The 14,713-nt window shown below is 50.3% G+C and overlaps 23 non-coding genes across 23 annotated transcripts; all 23 read right to left on the bottom strand.

The window, feature by feature from the left end:
- Window positions 1-240: 240 nt before the first annotated feature.
- On the bottom strand, window positions 241-454 carry LOC143128176 (small nucleolar RNA U3). The gene has a single exon (XR_012987848.1). It is a non-coding gene; the product is annotated as a small nucleolar RNA U3 (small nucleolar RNA).
- Window positions 455-869: 415 nt separating this feature from the next.
- On the bottom strand, window positions 870-1,083 carry LOC143128175 (small nucleolar RNA U3). The gene has a single exon (XR_012987847.1). It is a non-coding gene; the product is annotated as a small nucleolar RNA U3 (small nucleolar RNA).
- A 414-nt stretch (window positions 1,084-1,497) lies between these two features.
- Window positions 1,498-1,711, bottom strand: LOC143128174 (small nucleolar RNA U3). The gene has a single exon (XR_012987846.1). It is a non-coding gene; the product is annotated as a small nucleolar RNA U3 (small nucleolar RNA).
- A 415-nt stretch (window positions 1,712-2,126) lies between these two features.
- On the bottom strand, window positions 2,127-2,344 carry LOC143128221 (small nucleolar RNA U3). Its single transcript, XR_012987890.1, has one exon. It is a non-coding gene; the product is annotated as a small nucleolar RNA U3 (small nucleolar RNA).
- A 430-nt stretch (window positions 2,345-2,774) lies between these two features.
- On the bottom strand, window positions 2,775-2,988 carry LOC143128173 (small nucleolar RNA U3). The gene has a single exon (XR_012987845.1). It is a non-coding gene; the product is annotated as a small nucleolar RNA U3 (small nucleolar RNA).
- A 430-nt stretch (window positions 2,989-3,418) lies between these two features.
- Window positions 3,419-3,632, bottom strand: LOC143128212 (small nucleolar RNA U3). Its single transcript, XR_012987881.1, has one exon. It is a non-coding gene; the product is annotated as a small nucleolar RNA U3 (small nucleolar RNA).
- Window positions 3,633-4,047: 415 nt separating this feature from the next.
- On the bottom strand, window positions 4,048-4,261 carry LOC143128172 (small nucleolar RNA U3). The gene has a single exon (XR_012987844.1). It is a non-coding gene; the product is annotated as a small nucleolar RNA U3 (small nucleolar RNA).
- Window positions 4,262-4,676: 415 nt separating this feature from the next.
- LOC143128208 (small nucleolar RNA U3) lies at window positions 4,677-4,890 on the bottom strand. Its single transcript, XR_012987877.1, has one exon. It is a non-coding gene; the product is annotated as a small nucleolar RNA U3 (small nucleolar RNA).
- A 415-nt stretch (window positions 4,891-5,305) lies between these two features.
- Window positions 5,306-5,519, bottom strand: LOC143128171 (small nucleolar RNA U3). Its single transcript, XR_012987843.1, has one exon. It is a non-coding gene; the product is annotated as a small nucleolar RNA U3 (small nucleolar RNA).
- A 415-nt stretch (window positions 5,520-5,934) lies between these two features.
- LOC143128279 (small nucleolar RNA U3) lies at window positions 5,935-6,148 on the bottom strand. Its single transcript, XR_012987941.1, has one exon. It is a non-coding gene; the product is annotated as a small nucleolar RNA U3 (small nucleolar RNA).
- Window positions 6,149-6,563: 415 nt separating this feature from the next.
- On the bottom strand, window positions 6,564-6,777 carry LOC143128170 (small nucleolar RNA U3). Its single transcript, XR_012987842.1, has one exon. It is a non-coding gene; the product is annotated as a small nucleolar RNA U3 (small nucleolar RNA).
- A 414-nt stretch (window positions 6,778-7,191) lies between these two features.
- On the bottom strand, window positions 7,192-7,405 carry LOC143128169 (small nucleolar RNA U3). The gene has a single exon (XR_012987841.1). It is a non-coding gene; the product is annotated as a small nucleolar RNA U3 (small nucleolar RNA).
- A 415-nt stretch (window positions 7,406-7,820) lies between these two features.
- Window positions 7,821-8,038, bottom strand: LOC143128198 (small nucleolar RNA U3). The gene has a single exon (XR_012987868.1). It is a non-coding gene; the product is annotated as a small nucleolar RNA U3 (small nucleolar RNA).
- Window positions 8,039-8,452: 414 nt separating this feature from the next.
- Window positions 8,453-8,666, bottom strand: LOC143128167 (small nucleolar RNA U3). Its single transcript, XR_012987840.1, has one exon. It is a non-coding gene; the product is annotated as a small nucleolar RNA U3 (small nucleolar RNA).
- Window positions 8,667-9,096: 430 nt separating this feature from the next.
- Window positions 9,097-9,310, bottom strand: LOC143128166 (small nucleolar RNA U3). Its single transcript, XR_012987839.1, has one exon. It is a non-coding gene; the product is annotated as a small nucleolar RNA U3 (small nucleolar RNA).
- A 415-nt stretch (window positions 9,311-9,725) lies between these two features.
- Window positions 9,726-9,939, bottom strand: LOC143128165 (small nucleolar RNA U3). The gene has a single exon (XR_012987838.1). It is a non-coding gene; the product is annotated as a small nucleolar RNA U3 (small nucleolar RNA).
- A 415-nt stretch (window positions 9,940-10,354) lies between these two features.
- On the bottom strand, window positions 10,355-10,568 carry LOC143128164 (small nucleolar RNA U3). The gene has a single exon (XR_012987837.1). It is a non-coding gene; the product is annotated as a small nucleolar RNA U3 (small nucleolar RNA).
- A 415-nt stretch (window positions 10,569-10,983) lies between these two features.
- LOC143128197 (small nucleolar RNA U3) lies at window positions 10,984-11,201 on the bottom strand. Its single transcript, XR_012987867.1, has one exon. It is a non-coding gene; the product is annotated as a small nucleolar RNA U3 (small nucleolar RNA).
- Window positions 11,202-11,616: 415 nt separating this feature from the next.
- On the bottom strand, window positions 11,617-11,830 carry LOC143128206 (small nucleolar RNA U3). Its single transcript, XR_012987876.1, has one exon. It is a non-coding gene; the product is annotated as a small nucleolar RNA U3 (small nucleolar RNA).
- A 430-nt stretch (window positions 11,831-12,260) lies between these two features.
- On the bottom strand, window positions 12,261-12,478 carry LOC143128223 (small nucleolar RNA U3). The gene has a single exon (XR_012987892.1). It is a non-coding gene; the product is annotated as a small nucleolar RNA U3 (small nucleolar RNA).
- A 415-nt stretch (window positions 12,479-12,893) lies between these two features.
- On the bottom strand, window positions 12,894-13,107 carry LOC143128163 (small nucleolar RNA U3). Its single transcript, XR_012987836.1, has one exon. It is a non-coding gene; the product is annotated as a small nucleolar RNA U3 (small nucleolar RNA).
- Window positions 13,108-13,522: 415 nt separating this feature from the next.
- LOC143128186 (small nucleolar RNA U3) lies at window positions 13,523-13,736 on the bottom strand. The gene has a single exon (XR_012987857.1). It is a non-coding gene; the product is annotated as a small nucleolar RNA U3 (small nucleolar RNA).
- A 415-nt stretch (window positions 13,737-14,151) lies between these two features.
- LOC143128162 (small nucleolar RNA U3) lies at window positions 14,152-14,365 on the bottom strand. The gene has a single exon (XR_012987835.1). It is a non-coding gene; the product is annotated as a small nucleolar RNA U3 (small nucleolar RNA).
- Between the last annotated feature and the right edge of the window lie 348 nt (window positions 14,366-14,713).

Below are 14,713 nucleotides of genomic sequence, written 5' to 3'. Positions count from 1 at the left end.
AAGAGAGCATGAAAAGGGCGCCATAGCATTGACGCTGGAGCTGTGTTGTGGAAGGAGGCAGAGCGCTAGCGTCAAACAGCAAAGAGAGAGTCAATGCACAGATCAGTCACTGCGGGTAATATTTCTGAGAGATGACAGAGAGCTCTGTGATGAAGAAAGGAGCAACTCATCAGACGTCTAGGCTGAGCGTGGCATCTCAGTGCACCTTGTTGACACTGACTTTCAACAGACATGTGCGCTATCACTCTGACAATGCTTCTCTTCTCCTGCCCCCCGACAGAGAGCAGGAACGGTCATCAATGACAGCAGACCAGAGACAAAAGTCTCGATCTCTGTCCGATTCGCGCTCAAAGAAAAGCATTATAGCTCATCATCATGAATAGCGAGACACAACACTTTCGAAACGTATTTCCAAGTCAAGGACTATAGAAATGATCCCTGAAAGTATAGTCTTAACGTAACAGAGGCGACGCGAGCAGAGCCTTTCGCTTGCTCGGTCTTCACCATGAGGGTGTCCGGTCTATACGTGAGTGCCTTTCGGGTGCTGAGCGCTGCCTCGCGCCCAAGAAAAGACAGGTATCCCATCTACTCTGCTTTTGAGGGCGTCATCAGAGGCGTGACGAGGCATCAAGAGAGCATGAAAAGGGCGCCATAGCATTGACGCTGGAGCTGTGTTGTGGAAGGAGGCAGAGCGCTAGCGTCAAACAGCAAAGAGAGAGTCAATGCACAGATCAGTCACTGCGGGTAATATTTCTGAGAGATGACAGAGAGCTCTGTGATGAAGAAAGGAGCAACTCATCAGACGTCTAGGCTGAGCGTGGCTTCTCAGTGCGCCTTATTGACACTGACTTTCAACAGACATGTGCGCTATCACTCTGACAATGCTTCTCTTCTCCTGCCCCCCGACAGAGAGCAGGAACGGTCATCAATGACAGCAGACCAGAGACAAAAGTCTCGATCTCTGTCCGATTCGCGCTCAAAGAAAAGCATTATAGCTCATCATCATGAATAGCGAGACACAACACTTTCGAAACGTATTTCCAAGTCAAGGACTATAGAAATGATCCCTGAAAGTATAGTCTTAACGTAACAGAGGCGACGCGAGCAGAGCCTTTCGCTTGCTCGGTCTTCACCATGAGGGTGTCCGGTCTATACGTGATGCCTTTCGGGTGCTGAGCGCTGCCTCGTGCCCAAGAAAAGACAGGTATCCCATCTACTCTGCTTTTGAGGGCGTCATCAGAGGCGTGACGAGGCATCAAGAGAGCATGAAAAGGGCGCAATAGCATTGACGCTGGAGCTGTGTTGTGGAAGGAGGCAGAGCGCTAGCGTCAAACAGCAAAGAGAGAGTCAATGCACAGATCAGTCACTGCGGGTAATATTTCTGAGAGATGACAGAGAGCTCTGTGATGAAGAATGGAGCAACTCATCAGACGTCTAGGCTGAGCGTGGCTTCTCAGTGCACCTTGTTGACACTGACTTTCAACAGACATGTGCGCTATCACTCTGACAATGCTTCTCTTCTCCTGCCCCCCGACAGAGAGCAGGAACGGTCATCAATGACAGCAGACCAGAGACAAAAGTCTCGATCTCTGTCCGATTCGCGCTCAAAGAAAAGCATTATAGCTCATCATCATGAATAGCGAGACACAACACTTTCGAAACGTATTTCCAAGTCAAGGACTATAGAAATGATCCCTGAAAGTATAGTCTTAACGTAACAGAGGCGACGCGAGCAGAGCCTTTCGCTTGCTCGGTCTTCACCATGAGGGTGTCCGGTCTATACGTGAGTGCCTTTCGGGTGCTGAGCGCTGCCTCGCGCCCAAGAAAAGACAGGTATCCCATCTACTCTGCTTTTGAGGGCGTCATCAGAGGCGTGACGAGGCATCAAGAGAGCATGAAAAGGGCGCCATAGCATTGACGCTGGAGCTGTGTTGTGGAAGGTGGCAGAGCGCTAGCGTCAAACAGCAAAGAGAGAGTCAATGCACAGATCAGTCACTGCGGGTAATATTTCTGAGAGATGACAGAGAGCTCTGTGATGAAGAATGGAGCAACTCATCAGACGTCTAGGCTGAGCGTGGCTTCTCAGTGCACCTTGTTGACACTGACTTTCAACAGACATGTGCGCTATCACTCTGACAATGCTTCTCTTCTCCTGCCCCCCGACAGAGAGCAGGAACGGTCATCAATGACAGCAGACCAGAGACAAAAGTCTCGATCTCTGTCCGATTCGCGCTCAAAGAAAAGCATTATAGCTCATCATCATGAATAGAGAGACACAACACTTTCGAAACGTATTTCCAAGTCAAGGACTATAGAAATGATCGATCTCTGAAAGTATAGTCTTAACGTAACAGAGGCGACGCGAGCAGAGCCTTTCGCTTGCTCGGTCTTCACCATGAGGGTGTCCGGTCTATACGTGAGGGCCTTTCGGGTGCTGAGCGCTGCCTCGCGCCCAAGAAAAGACAGGTATCCCATCTACTCTGCTTTTGAGGGCGTCATCAGAGGCGTGACGAGGCATCAAGAGAGCATGAAAAGGGCGCAATAGCATTGACGCTGGAGCTGTGTTGTGGAAGGAGGCAGAGCGCTAGCGTCAAACAGCAAAGAGAGAGTCAATGCACAGATCAGTCACTGCGGGTAATGCGTTGTGGGGGAATATTTCTGAGAGATGACAGAGAGCTCTGCGATGAAGAAAGGAGCAACTCATCAGACGTCTAGGCTGAGCGTGGCTTCTCAGTGCGCCTTATTGACACTGACTTTCAACAGACATGTGCGCTATCACTCTGACAATGCTTCTCTTCTCCTGCCCCCCGACAGAGAGCAGGAACGGTCATCAATGACAGCAGACCAGAGACAAAAGTCTCGATCTCTGTCCGATTCGCGCTCAAAGAAAAGCATTATAGCTCATCATCATGAATAGCGAGACACAACACTTTCGAAACGTATTTCCAAGTCAAGGACTATAGAAATGATCCCTGAAAGTATAGTCTTAACGTAACAGAGGCGACGCGAGCAGGGCCTTTCGCTTGCTCGGTCTTCACCATGAGGGTGTCCGGTCTATACGTGAGTGCCTTTCGGGTGCTGAGCGCTGCCTCGCGCCCAAGAAAAGACAGGTATCCCATCTACTCTGCTTTTGAGGGCGTCATCAGAGGCGTGACGAGGCATCAAGAGAGCATGAAAAGGGCGCCATAGCATTGACGCTGGAGCTGTGTTGTGGAAGGAGGCAGAGCGCTAGCGTCAAACAGCAAAGAGAGAGTCAATGCACAGATCAGTCACTGCGGGTAATGCGTTGTGGGGGAATATTTCTGAGAGATGACAGAGAGCTCTGCGATGAAGAAAGGAGCAACTCATCAGACGTCTAGGCTGAGCGTGGCTTCTCAGTGCGCCTTATTGACACTGACTTTCAACAGACATGTGCGCTATCACTCTGACAATGCTTCTCTTCACCTGCCCCCCGACAGAGAGCAGGAACGGTCATCAATGACAGCAGACCAGAGACAAAAGTCTCGATCTCTGTCCGATTCGCGCTCAAAGAAAAGCATTATAGCTCATCATCATGAATAGCGAGACACAACACTTTCGAAACGTATTTCCAACTCAAGGACTATAGAAATGATCCCTGAAAGTATAGTCTTAACGTAACAGAGGCGACGCGAGCAGAGCCTTTCGCTTGCTCGGTCTTCACCATGAGGGTGTCCGGTCTATACGTGAGTGCCTTTCGGGTGCTGAGCGCTGCCTCGCGCCCAAGAAAAGACAGGTATCCCATCTACTCTGCTTTTGAGGGCGTCATCAGAGGCGTGACGAGGCATCAAGAGAGCATGAAAAGGGCGCCATAGCATTGACGCTGGAGCTGTGTTGTGGAAGGAGGCAGAGCGCTAGCGTCAAACAGCAAAGAGAGAGTCAATGCACAGATCAGTCACTGCGGGTAATATTTCTGAGAGATGACAGAGAGCTCTGTGATGAAGAAAGGAGCAACTCATCAGACGTCTAGGCTGAGCGTGGCATCTCAGTGCACCTTGTTGACACTGACTTTCAACAGACATGTGCGCTATCACTCTGACAATGCTTCTCTTCTCCTGCCCCCCGACAGAGAGCAGGAACGGTCATCAATGACAGCAGACCAGAGACAAAAGTCTCGATCTCTGTCCGATTCGCGCTCAAAGAAAAGCATTATAGCTCATCATCATGAATAGCGAGACACAACACTTTCGAAACGTATTTCCAAGTCAAGGACTATAGAAATGATCCCTGAAAGTATAGTCTTAACGTAACAGAGGCGACGCGAGCAGAGCCTTTCGCTTGCTCGGTCTTCACCATGAGGGTGTCCGGTCTATACGTGAGTGCCTTTCGGGTGCTGAGCGCTGCCTCGCGCCCAAGAAAAGACAGGTATCCCATCTACTCTGCTTTTGAGGGCGTCATCAGAGGCGTGACGAGGCATCAAGAGAGCATGAAAAGGGCGCCATAGCATTGACGCTGGAGCTGTGTTGTGGAAGGAGGCAGAGCGCTAGCGTCAAACAGCAAAGAGAGAGTCAATGCACAGATCAGTCACTGCGGGTAATATTTCTGAGAGATGACAGAGAGCTCTGTGATGAAGAAAGGAGCAACTCATCAGACGTCTAGGCTGAGCGTGGCTTCTCAGTGCACCTTGTTGACACTGACTTTCAACAGACATGTGCGCTATCACTCTGACAATGCTTCTCTTCTCCTGCCCCCCGACAGAGAGCAGGAACGGTCATCAATGACAGCAGACCAGAGACAAAAGTCTCGATCTCTGTCCGATTCGCGCTCAAAGAAAAGCATTATAGCTCATCATCATGAATAGCGAGACACAACACTTTCGAAACGGATTTCCAAGTCAAGGACTATAAAAATGATCCCTGAAAGTATAGTCTTAACGTAACAGAGGCGACGCGAGCAGGGCCTTTCGCTTGCTCGGTCTTCACCATGAGGGTGTCCGGTCTATACGTGAGTGCCTTTCGGGTGCTGAGCGCTGCCTCGCGCCCAAGAAAAGACAGGTATCCCATCTACTCTGCTTTTGAGGGCGTCATCAGAGGCGTGACGAGGCATCAAGAGAGCATGAAAAGGGCGCCATAGCATTGACGCTGGAGCTGTGTTGTGGAAGGAGGCAGAGCGCTAGCGTCAAACAGCAAAGAGAGAGTCAATGCACAGATCAGTCACTGCGGGTAATATTTCTGAGAGATGACAGAGAGCTCTGCGATGAAGAAAGGAGCAACTCATCAGACGTCTAGGCTGAGCGTGGCTTCTCAGTGCGCCTTATTGACACTGACTTTCAACAGACATGTGCGCTATCACTCTGACAATGCTTCTCTTCTCCTGCCCCCCGACAGAGAGCAGGAACGGTCATCAATGACAGCAGACCAGAGACAAAAGTCTCGATCTCTGTCCGATTCGCGCTCAAAGAAAAGCATTATAGCTCATCATCATGAATAGCGAGACACAACACTTTCGAAACGTATTTCCAAGTCAAGGACTATAGAAATGATCCCTGAAAGTATAGTCTTAACGTAACAGAGGCGACGCGAGCAGAGCCTTTCGCTTGCTCGGTCTTCACCATGAGGGTGTCCGGTCTATACGTGAGTGCCTTTCGGGTGCTGAGCGCTGCCTCGCGCCCAAGAAAAGACAGGTATCCCATCTACTCTGCTTTTGAGGGCGTCATCAGAGGCGTGACGAGGCATCAAGAGAGCATGAAAAGGGCGCCATAGCATTGACGCTGGAGCTGTGTTGTGGAAGGAGGCAGAGCGCTAGCGTCAAACAGCAAAGAGAGAGTCAATGCACAGATCAGTCACTGCGGGTAATATTTCTGAGAGATGACAGAGAGCTCTGTGATGAAGAAAGGAGCAACTCATCAGACGTCTAGGCTGAGCGTGGCTTCTCAGTGCACCTTGTTGACACTGACTTTCAACAGACATGTGCGCTATCACTCTGACAATGCTTCTCTTCTCCTGCCCCCCGACAGAGAGCAGGAACGGTCATCAATGACAGCAGACCAGAGACAAAAGTCTCGATCTCTGTCCGATTCGCGCTCAAAGAAAAGCATTATAGCTCATCATCATGAATAGCGAGACACGACACTTTCGAAACGTATTTCCAAGTCAAGGACTATAGAAATGATCCCTGAAAGTATAGTCTTAACGTAACAGAGGCGACGCGAGCAGGGCCTTTCGCTTGCTCGGTCTTCACCATGAGGGTGTCCGGTCTATACGTGAGTGCCTTTCGGGTGCTGAGCGCTGCCTCGCGCCCAAGAAAAGACAGGTATCCCATCTACTCTGCTTTTGAGGGCGTCATCAGAGGCGTGACGAGGCATCAAGAGAGCATGAAAAGGGCGCCATAGCATTGACGCTGGAGCTGTGTTGTGGAAGGAGGCAGAGCGCTAGCGTCAAACAGCAAAGAGAGAGTCAATGCACAGATCAGTCACTGCGGGTAATATTTCTGAGAGATGACAGAGAGCTCTGCGATGAAGAAAGGAGCAACTCATCAGACGTCTAGGCTGAGCGTGGCTTCTCAGTGCGCCTTATTGACACTGACTTTCAACAGACATGTGCGCTATCACTCTGACAATGCTTCTCTTCTCCTGCCCCCCGACAGAGAGCAGGAACGGTCATCAATGACAGCAGACCAGAGACAAAAGTCTCGATCTCTGTCCGATTCGCGCTCAAAGAAAAGCATTATAGCTCATCATCATGAATAGCGAGACACAACACTTTCGAAACGTATTTCCAAGTCAAGGACTATAGAAATGATCCCTGAAAGTATAGTCTTAACGTAACAGAGGCGACGCGAGCAGAGCCTTTCGCTTGCTCGGTCTTCACCATGAGGGTGTCCGGTCTATACGTGATGCCTTTCGGGTGCTGAGCGCTGCCTCGCGCCCAAGAAAAGACAGGTATCCCATCTACTCTGCTTTTGAGGGCGTCATCAGAGGCGTGACGAGGCATCAAGAGAGCATGAAAAGGGCGCAATAGCATTGACGCTGGAGCTGTGTTGTGGAAGGAGGCAGAGCGCTAGCGTCAAACAGCAAAGAGAGAGTCAATGCACAGATCAGTCACTGCGGGTAATATTTCTGAGAGATGACAGAGAACTCTGTGATGAAGAATGGAGCAACTCATCAGACGTCTAGGCTGAGCGTGGCTTCTCAGTGCACCTTGTTGACACTGACTTTCAACAGACATGTGCGCTATCACTCTGACAATGCTTCTCTTCTCCTGCCCCCCGACAGAGAGCAGGAACGGTCATCAATGACAGCAGACCAGAGACAAAAGTCTCGATCTCTGTCCGATTCGCGCTCAAAGAAAAGCATTATAGCTCATCATCATGAATAGCGAGACACAACACTTTCGAAACGTATTTCCAAGTCAAGGACTATAGAAATGATCCCTGAAAGTATAGTCTTAACGTAACAGAGGCGACGCGAGCAGAGCCTTTCGCTTGCTCGGTCTTCACCATGAGGGTGTCCGGTCTATACGTGAGTGCCTTTCGGGTGCTGAGCGCTGCCTCGCGCCCAAGAAAAGACAGGTATCCCATCTACTCTGCTTTTGAGGGCGTCATCAGAGGCGTGACGAGGCATCAAGAGAGCATGAAAAGGGCGCAATAGCATTGACGCTGGAGCTGTGTTGTGGAAGGAGGCAGAGCGCTAGCGTCAAACAGCAAAGAGAGAGTCAATGCACAGATCAGTCACTGCGGGTAATATTTCTGAGAGATGACAGAGAGCTCTGTGATGAAGAATGGAGCAACTCATCAGACGTCTAGGCTGAGCGTGGCTTCTCAGTGCACCTTGTTGACACTGACTTTCAACAGACATGTGCGCTATCACTCTGACAATGCTTCTCTTCTCCTGCCCCCCGACAGAGAGCAGGAACGGTCATCAATGACAGCAGACCAGAGACAAAAGTCTCGATCGATCTCTGTCCGATTCGCGCTCAAAGAAAAGCATTATAGCTCATCATCATGAATAGCGAGACACAACACTTTCGAAACGTATTTCCAAGTCAAGGACTATAGAAATGATCCCTGAAAGTATAGTCTTAACGTAACAGAGGCGACGCGAGCAGAGCCTTTCGCTTGCTCGGTCTTCACCATGAGGGTGTCCGGTCTATACGTGAGTGCCTTTCGGGTGCTGAGCGCTGCCTCGCGCCCAAGAAAAGACAGGTATCCCATCTACTCTGCTTTTGAGGGCGTCATCAGAGGCGTGACGAGGCATCAAGAGAGCATGAAAAGGGCGCCATAGCATTGACGCTGGACAGTGTTGTGGAAGGAGGCAGAGCGCTAGCATCAAACAGCAAAGAGAGAGTCAATGCACAGATCAGTCACTGCGGGTAATATTTCTGAGAGATGACAGAGAGCTCTGTGATGAAGAATGGAGCAACTCATCAGACGTCTAGGCTGAGCGTGGCTTCTCAGTGCACCTTGTTGACACTGACTTTCAACAGACATGTGCGCTATCACTCTGACAATGCTTCTCTTCTCCTGCCCCCCGACAGAGAGCAGGAACGGTCATCAATGACAGCAGACCAGAGACAAAAGTCTCGATCTCTGTCCGATTCGCGCTCAAAGAAAAGCATTATAGCTCATCATCATGAATAGCGAGACACAACACTTTCGAAACGTATTTCCAAGTCAAGGACTATAGAAATGATCCCTGAAAGTATAGTCTTAACGTAACAGAGGCGACGCGAGCAGGGCCTTTCGCTTGCTCGGTCTTCACCATGAGGGTGTCCGGTCTATACGTGAGTGCCTTTCGGGTGCTGAGCGCTGCCTCGCGCCCAAGAAAAGACAGGTATCCCATCTACTCTGCTTTTGAGGGCGTCATCAGAGGCGTGACGAGGCATCAAGAGAGCATGAAAAGGGCGCCATAGCATTGACGCTGGAGCTGTGTTGTGGAAGGAGGCAGAGCGCTAGCGTCAAACAGCAAAGAGAGAGTCAATGCACAGATCAGTCACTGCGGGTAATGCGTTGTGGGGGAATATTTCTGAGAGATGACAGAGAGCTCTGCGATGAAGAAAGGAGCAACTCATCAGACGTCTAGGCTGAGCGTGGCTTCTCAGTGCGCCTTATTGACACTGACTTTCAACAGACATGTGCGCTATCACTCTGACAATGCTTCTCTTCTCCTGCCCCCCGACAGAGAGCAGGAACGGTCATCAATGACAGCAGACCAGAGACAAAAGTCTCGATCTCTGTCCGATTCGCGCTCAAAGAAAAGCATTATAGCTCATCATCATGAATAGCGAGACACAACACTTTCGAAACGTATTTCCAAGTCAAGGACTATAGAAATGATCCCTGAAAGTATAGTCTTAACGTAACAGAGGCGACGCGAGCAGATCCTTTCGCTTGCTCGGTCTTCACCATGAGGGTGTCCGGTCTATACGTGAGTGCCTTTCGGGTGCTGAGCGCTGCCTCGCGCCCAAGAAAAGACAGGTATCCCATCTACTCTGCTTTTGAGGGCGTCATCAGAGGCGTGACGAGGCATCAAGAGAGCATGAAAAGGGCGCCATAGCATTGACGCTGGAGCTGTGTTGTGGAAGGTGGCAGAGCGCTAGCGTCAAACAGCAAAGAGAGAGTCAATGCACAGATCAGTCACTGCGGGTAATATTTCTGAGAGATGACAGAGAGCTCTGTGATGAAGAATGGAGCAACTCATCAGACGTCTAGGCTGAGCGTGGCTTCTCAGTGCACCTTGTTGACACTGACTTTCAACAGACATGTGCGCTATCACTCTGACAATGCTTCTCTTCTCCTGCCCCCCGACAGAGAGCAGGAACGGTCATCAATGACAGCAGACCAGAGACAAAAGTCTCGATCTCTGTCCGATTCGCGCTCAAAGAAAAGCATTATAGCTCATCATCATGAATAGCGAGACACAACACTTTCGAAACGTATTTCCAAGTCAAGGACTATAGAAATGATCCCTGAAAGTATAGTCTTAACGTAACAGAGGCGACGCGAGCAGGGCCTTTCGCTTGCTCGGTCTTCACCATGAGGGTGTCCGGTCTATACGTGAGTGCCTTTCGGGTGCTGAGCGCTGCCTCGCGCCCAAGAAAAGACAGGTATCCCATCTACTCTGCTTTTGAGGGCGTCATCAGAGGCGTGACGAGGCATCAAGAGAGCATGAAAAGGGCGCCATAGCATTGACGCTGGAGCTGTGTTGTGGAAGGAGGCAGAGCGCTAGCGTCAAACAGCAAAGAGAGAGTCAATGCACAGATCAGTCACTGCGGGTAATATTTCTGAGAGATGACAGAGAGCTCTGTGATGAAGAAAGGAGCAACTCATCAGACGTCTAGGCTGAGCGTGGCTTCTCAGTGCACCTTGTTGACACTGACTTTCAACAGACATGTGCGCTATCACTCTGACAATGCTTCTCTTCTCCTGCCCCCCGACAGAGAGCAGGAACGGTCATCAATGACAGCAGACCAGAGACAAAAGTCTCGATCTCTGTCCGATTCGCGCTCAAAGAAAAGCATTATAGCTCATCATCATGAATAGCGAGACACAACACTTTCGAAACGTATTTCCAAGTCAAGGACTATAGAAATGATCCCTGAAAGTATAGTCTTAACGTAACAGAGGCGACGCGAGCAGGGCCTTTCGCTTGCTCGGTCTTCACCATGAGGGTGTCCGGTCTATACGTGAGTGCCTTTCGGGTGCTGAGCGCTGCCTCGCGCCCAAGAAAAGACAGGTATCCCATCTACTCTGCTTTTGAGGGCGTCATCAGAGGCGTGACGAGGCATCAAGAGAGCATGAAAAGGGCGCCATAGCATTGACGCTGGAGCTGTGTTGTGGAAGGAGGCAGAGCGCTAGCGTCAAACAGCAAAGAGAGAGTCAATGCACAGATCAGTCACTGCAGGTAATATTTCTGAGAGATGACAGAGAGCTGTGTTATGAAGAAAGGAGCAACTCATCAGACGTCTAGGCTGAGCGTGGCTTCTCAGTGCACCTTGTTGACACTGACTTTCAACAGACATGTGCGCTATCACTCTGACAATGCTTCTCTTCTCCTGCCCCCCGACAGAGAGCAGGAACGGTCATCAATGACAGCAGACCAGAGACAAAAGTCTCGATCGATCTCTGTCCGATTCGCGCTCAAAGAAAAGCATTATAGCTCATCATCATGAATAGCGAGACACAACACTTTCGAAACGTATTTCCAAGTCAAGGACTATAGAAATGATCCCTGAAAGTATAGTCTTAACGTAACAGAGGCGACGCGAGCAGGGCCTTTCGCTTGCTCGGTCTTCACCATGAGGGTGTCCGGTCTATACGTGAGTGCCTTTCGGGTGCTGAGCGCTGCCTCGCGCCCAAGAAAAGACAGGTATCCCATCTACTCTGCTTTTGAGGGCGTCATCAGAGGCGTGACGAGGCATCAAGAGAGCATGAAAAGGGCGCCATAGCATTGACGCTGGAGCTGTGTTGTGGAAGGAGGCAGAGCGCTAGCGTCAAACAGCAAAGAGAGAGTCAATGCACAGATCAGTCACTGCGGGTAATATTTCTGAGAGATGACAGAGAGCTCTGTGATGAAGAAAGGAGCAACTCATCAGACGTCTAGGCTGAGCGTGGCTTCTCGGTGCACCTTGTTGACACTGACTTTCAACAGACATGTGCGCTATCACTCTGACAATGCTTCTCTTCTCCTGCCCCCCGACAGAGAGCAGGAACGGTCATCAATGACAGCAGACCAGAGACAAAAGTCTCGATCTCTGTCCGATTCGCGCTCAAAGAAAAGCATTATAGCTCATCATCATGAATAGCGAGACACAACACTTTCGAAACGTATTTCCAAGTCAAGGGCTATAGAAATGATCCCTGAAAGTATAGTCTTAACGTAACAGAGGCGACGCGAGCAGGGCCTTTCGCTTGCTCGGTCTTCACCATGAGGGTGTCCGGTCTATACGTGAGTGCCTTTCGGGTGCTGAGCGCTGCCTCGCGCCCAAGAAAAGACAGGTATCCCATCTACTCTGCTTTTGAGGGCGTCATCAGAGGCGTGACGAGGCATCAAGAGAGCATGAAAAGGGCGCCATAGCATTGACGCTGGAGCTGTGTTGTGGAAGGAGGCAGAGCGCTAGCGTCAAACAGCAAAGAGAGAGTCAATGCACAGATCAGTCACTGCGGGTAATGCGTTGTGGGGGAATATTTCTGAGAGATGACAGAGAGCTCTGCGATGAAGAAAGGAGCAACTCATCAGACGTCTAGGCTGAGCGTGGCTTCTCAGTGCGCCTTATTGACACTGACTTTCAACAGACATGTGCGCTATCACTCTGACAATGCTTCTCTTCTCCTGCCCCCCGACAGAGAGCAGGAACGGTCATCAATGACAGCAGACCAGAGACAAAAGTCTCGCTCTCTGTCCGATTCGCGCTCAAAGAAAAGCATTATAGCTCATCATCATGAATAGCGAGACACAACACTTACGAAACGTATTTCCAAGTCAAGGACTATAGAAATGATCGATCCCTGAAAGTATAGTCTTAACGTAACAGAGGCGACGCGAGCAGAGCCTTTCGCTTGCTCGGTCTTCACCATGAGGGTGTCCGGTCTATACGTGAGTGCCTTTCGGGTGCTGAGCGCTGCCTCGCGCCCAAGAAAAGACAGGTATCCCATCTACTCTGCTTTTGAGGGCGTCATCAGAGGCGTGACGAGGCATCAAGAGAGCATGAAAAGGGCGCCATAGCATTGACGCTGGAGCTGTGTTGTGGAAGGTGGCAGAGCGCTAGCGTCAAACAGCAAAGAGAGAGTCAATGCACAGATCAGTCACTGCGGGTAATATTTCTGAGAGATGACAGAGAGCTCTGTGATGAAGAATGGAGCAACTCATCAGACGTCTAGGCTGAGCGTGGCTTCTCAGTGCACCTTGTTGACACTGACTTTCAACAGACATGTGCGCTATCACTCTGACAATGCTTCTCTTCTCCTGCCCCCCGACAGAGAGCAGGAACGGTCATCAATGACAGCAGACCAGAGACAAAAGTCTCGATCTCTGTCCGATTCGCGCTCAAAGAAAAGCATTATAGCTCATCATCATGAATAGCGAGACACAACACTTTCGAAACGTATTTCCAAGTCAAGGACTATAGAAATGATCCCTGAAAGTATAGTCTTAACGTAACAGAGGCGACGCGAGCAGGGCCTTTCGCTTGCTCGGTCTTCACCATGAGGGTGTCCGGTCTATACGTGAGTGCCTTTCGGGTGCTGAGCGCTGCCTCGCGCCCAAGAAAAGACAGGTATCCCATCTACTCTGCTTTTGAGGGCGTCATCAGAGGCGTGACGAGGCATCAAGAGAGCATGAAAAGGGCGCCATAGCATTGACGCTGGAGCTGTGTTGTGGAAGGAGGCAGAGCGCTAGCGTCAAACAGCAAAGAGTGAGTCAATGCACAGATCAGTCACTGCGGGTAATATTTCTGAGAGATGACAGAGAGCTCTGTGATGAAGAAAGGAGCAACTCATCAGACATCTAGGCTGAGCGTGGCTTCTCAGTGCACCTTGTTGACACTGACTTTCAACAGACATGTGCGCTATCACTCTGACAATGCTTCTCTTCTCCTGCCCCCCGACAGAGAGCAGGAACGGTCATCAATGACAGCAGACCAGAGACAAAAGTCTCGATCTCTGTCCGATTCGCGCTCAAAGAAAAGCATTATAGCTCATCATCATGAATAGCGAGACACAACACTTTCAAAACGTATTTCCAAGTCAAGGACTATAGAAATGATCCCTGAAAGTATAGTCTTAACGTAACAGAGGCGACGCGAGCAGGGCCTTTCGCTTGCTCGGTCTTCACCATGAGGGTGTCCGGTCTATACGTGAGTGCCTTTCGGGTGCTGAGCGCTGCCTCGCGCCCAAGAAAAGACAGGTATCCCATCTACTCTGCTTTTGAGGGCGTCATCAGAGGCGTGACGAGGCATCAAGAGAGCATGAAAAGGGCGCCATAGCATTGACGCTGGAGCTGTGTTGTGGAAGGAGGCAGAGCGCTAGCGTCAAACAGCAAAGAGAGAGTCAATGCACAGATCAGTCACTGCGGGTAATATTTCTGAGAGATGACAGAGAGCTCTGTGATGAAGAATGGAGCAACTCATCAGACGTCTAGGCTGAGCGTGGCTTCTCAGTGCACCTTGTTGACACTGACTTTCAACAGACATGTGCGCTATCACTCTGACAATGCTTCTCTTCTCCTGCCCCCCGACAGAGAGCAGGAACGGTCATCAATGACAGCAGACCAGAGACAAAAGTCTCGATCTCTGTCCGATTCGCGCTCAAAGAAAAGCATTATAGCTCATCATCATGAATAGCGAGACACAACACTTTCGAAACGTATTTCCAAGTCAAGGACTATAGAAATGATCCCTGAAAGTATAGTCTTAACGTAACAGAGGCGACGCGAGCAGAGCCTTTCGCTTGCTCGGTCTTCACCATGAGGGTGTCCGGTCTATACGTGAGTGCCTTTCGGGTGCTGAGCGCTGCCTCGCGCCCAAGAAAAGACAGGTATCCCATCTACTCTGCTTTTGAGGGCGTCATCAGAGGCGTGACGAGGCATCAAGAGAGCATGAAAAGGGCGCCATAGCATTGATGCTGGAGCTGTGTTGTGGAAGGAGGCAGAGCGCTAGCGTCAAACAGCAAAGAGAGAGTCAATGCACAGATCAGTCACTGCGGGTAATATTTCTGAGAGATGACAGAGAGCTCTGCGATGAAGAAAGGAGCAACTCATCAG

The sequence above is a fragment of the Alosa pseudoharengus genome, unplaced genomic scaffold (genome assembly GCF_046254945.1).
Source record: "Alosa pseudoharengus isolate Yale_2024_CS ecotype anadromous, Long Island Sound unplaced genomic scaffold, YU_APseudo_1.1 YU_APseudo_1.1_scf_17, whole genome shotgun sequence".
NCBI lineage: Eukaryota > Metazoa > Chordata > Actinopteri > Clupeiformes > Clupeidae > Alosa > Alosa pseudoharengus.
Note: the sequence above shows the minus strand (reverse complement) of the source record. Positions and strands in the feature narration are given on the sequence as shown.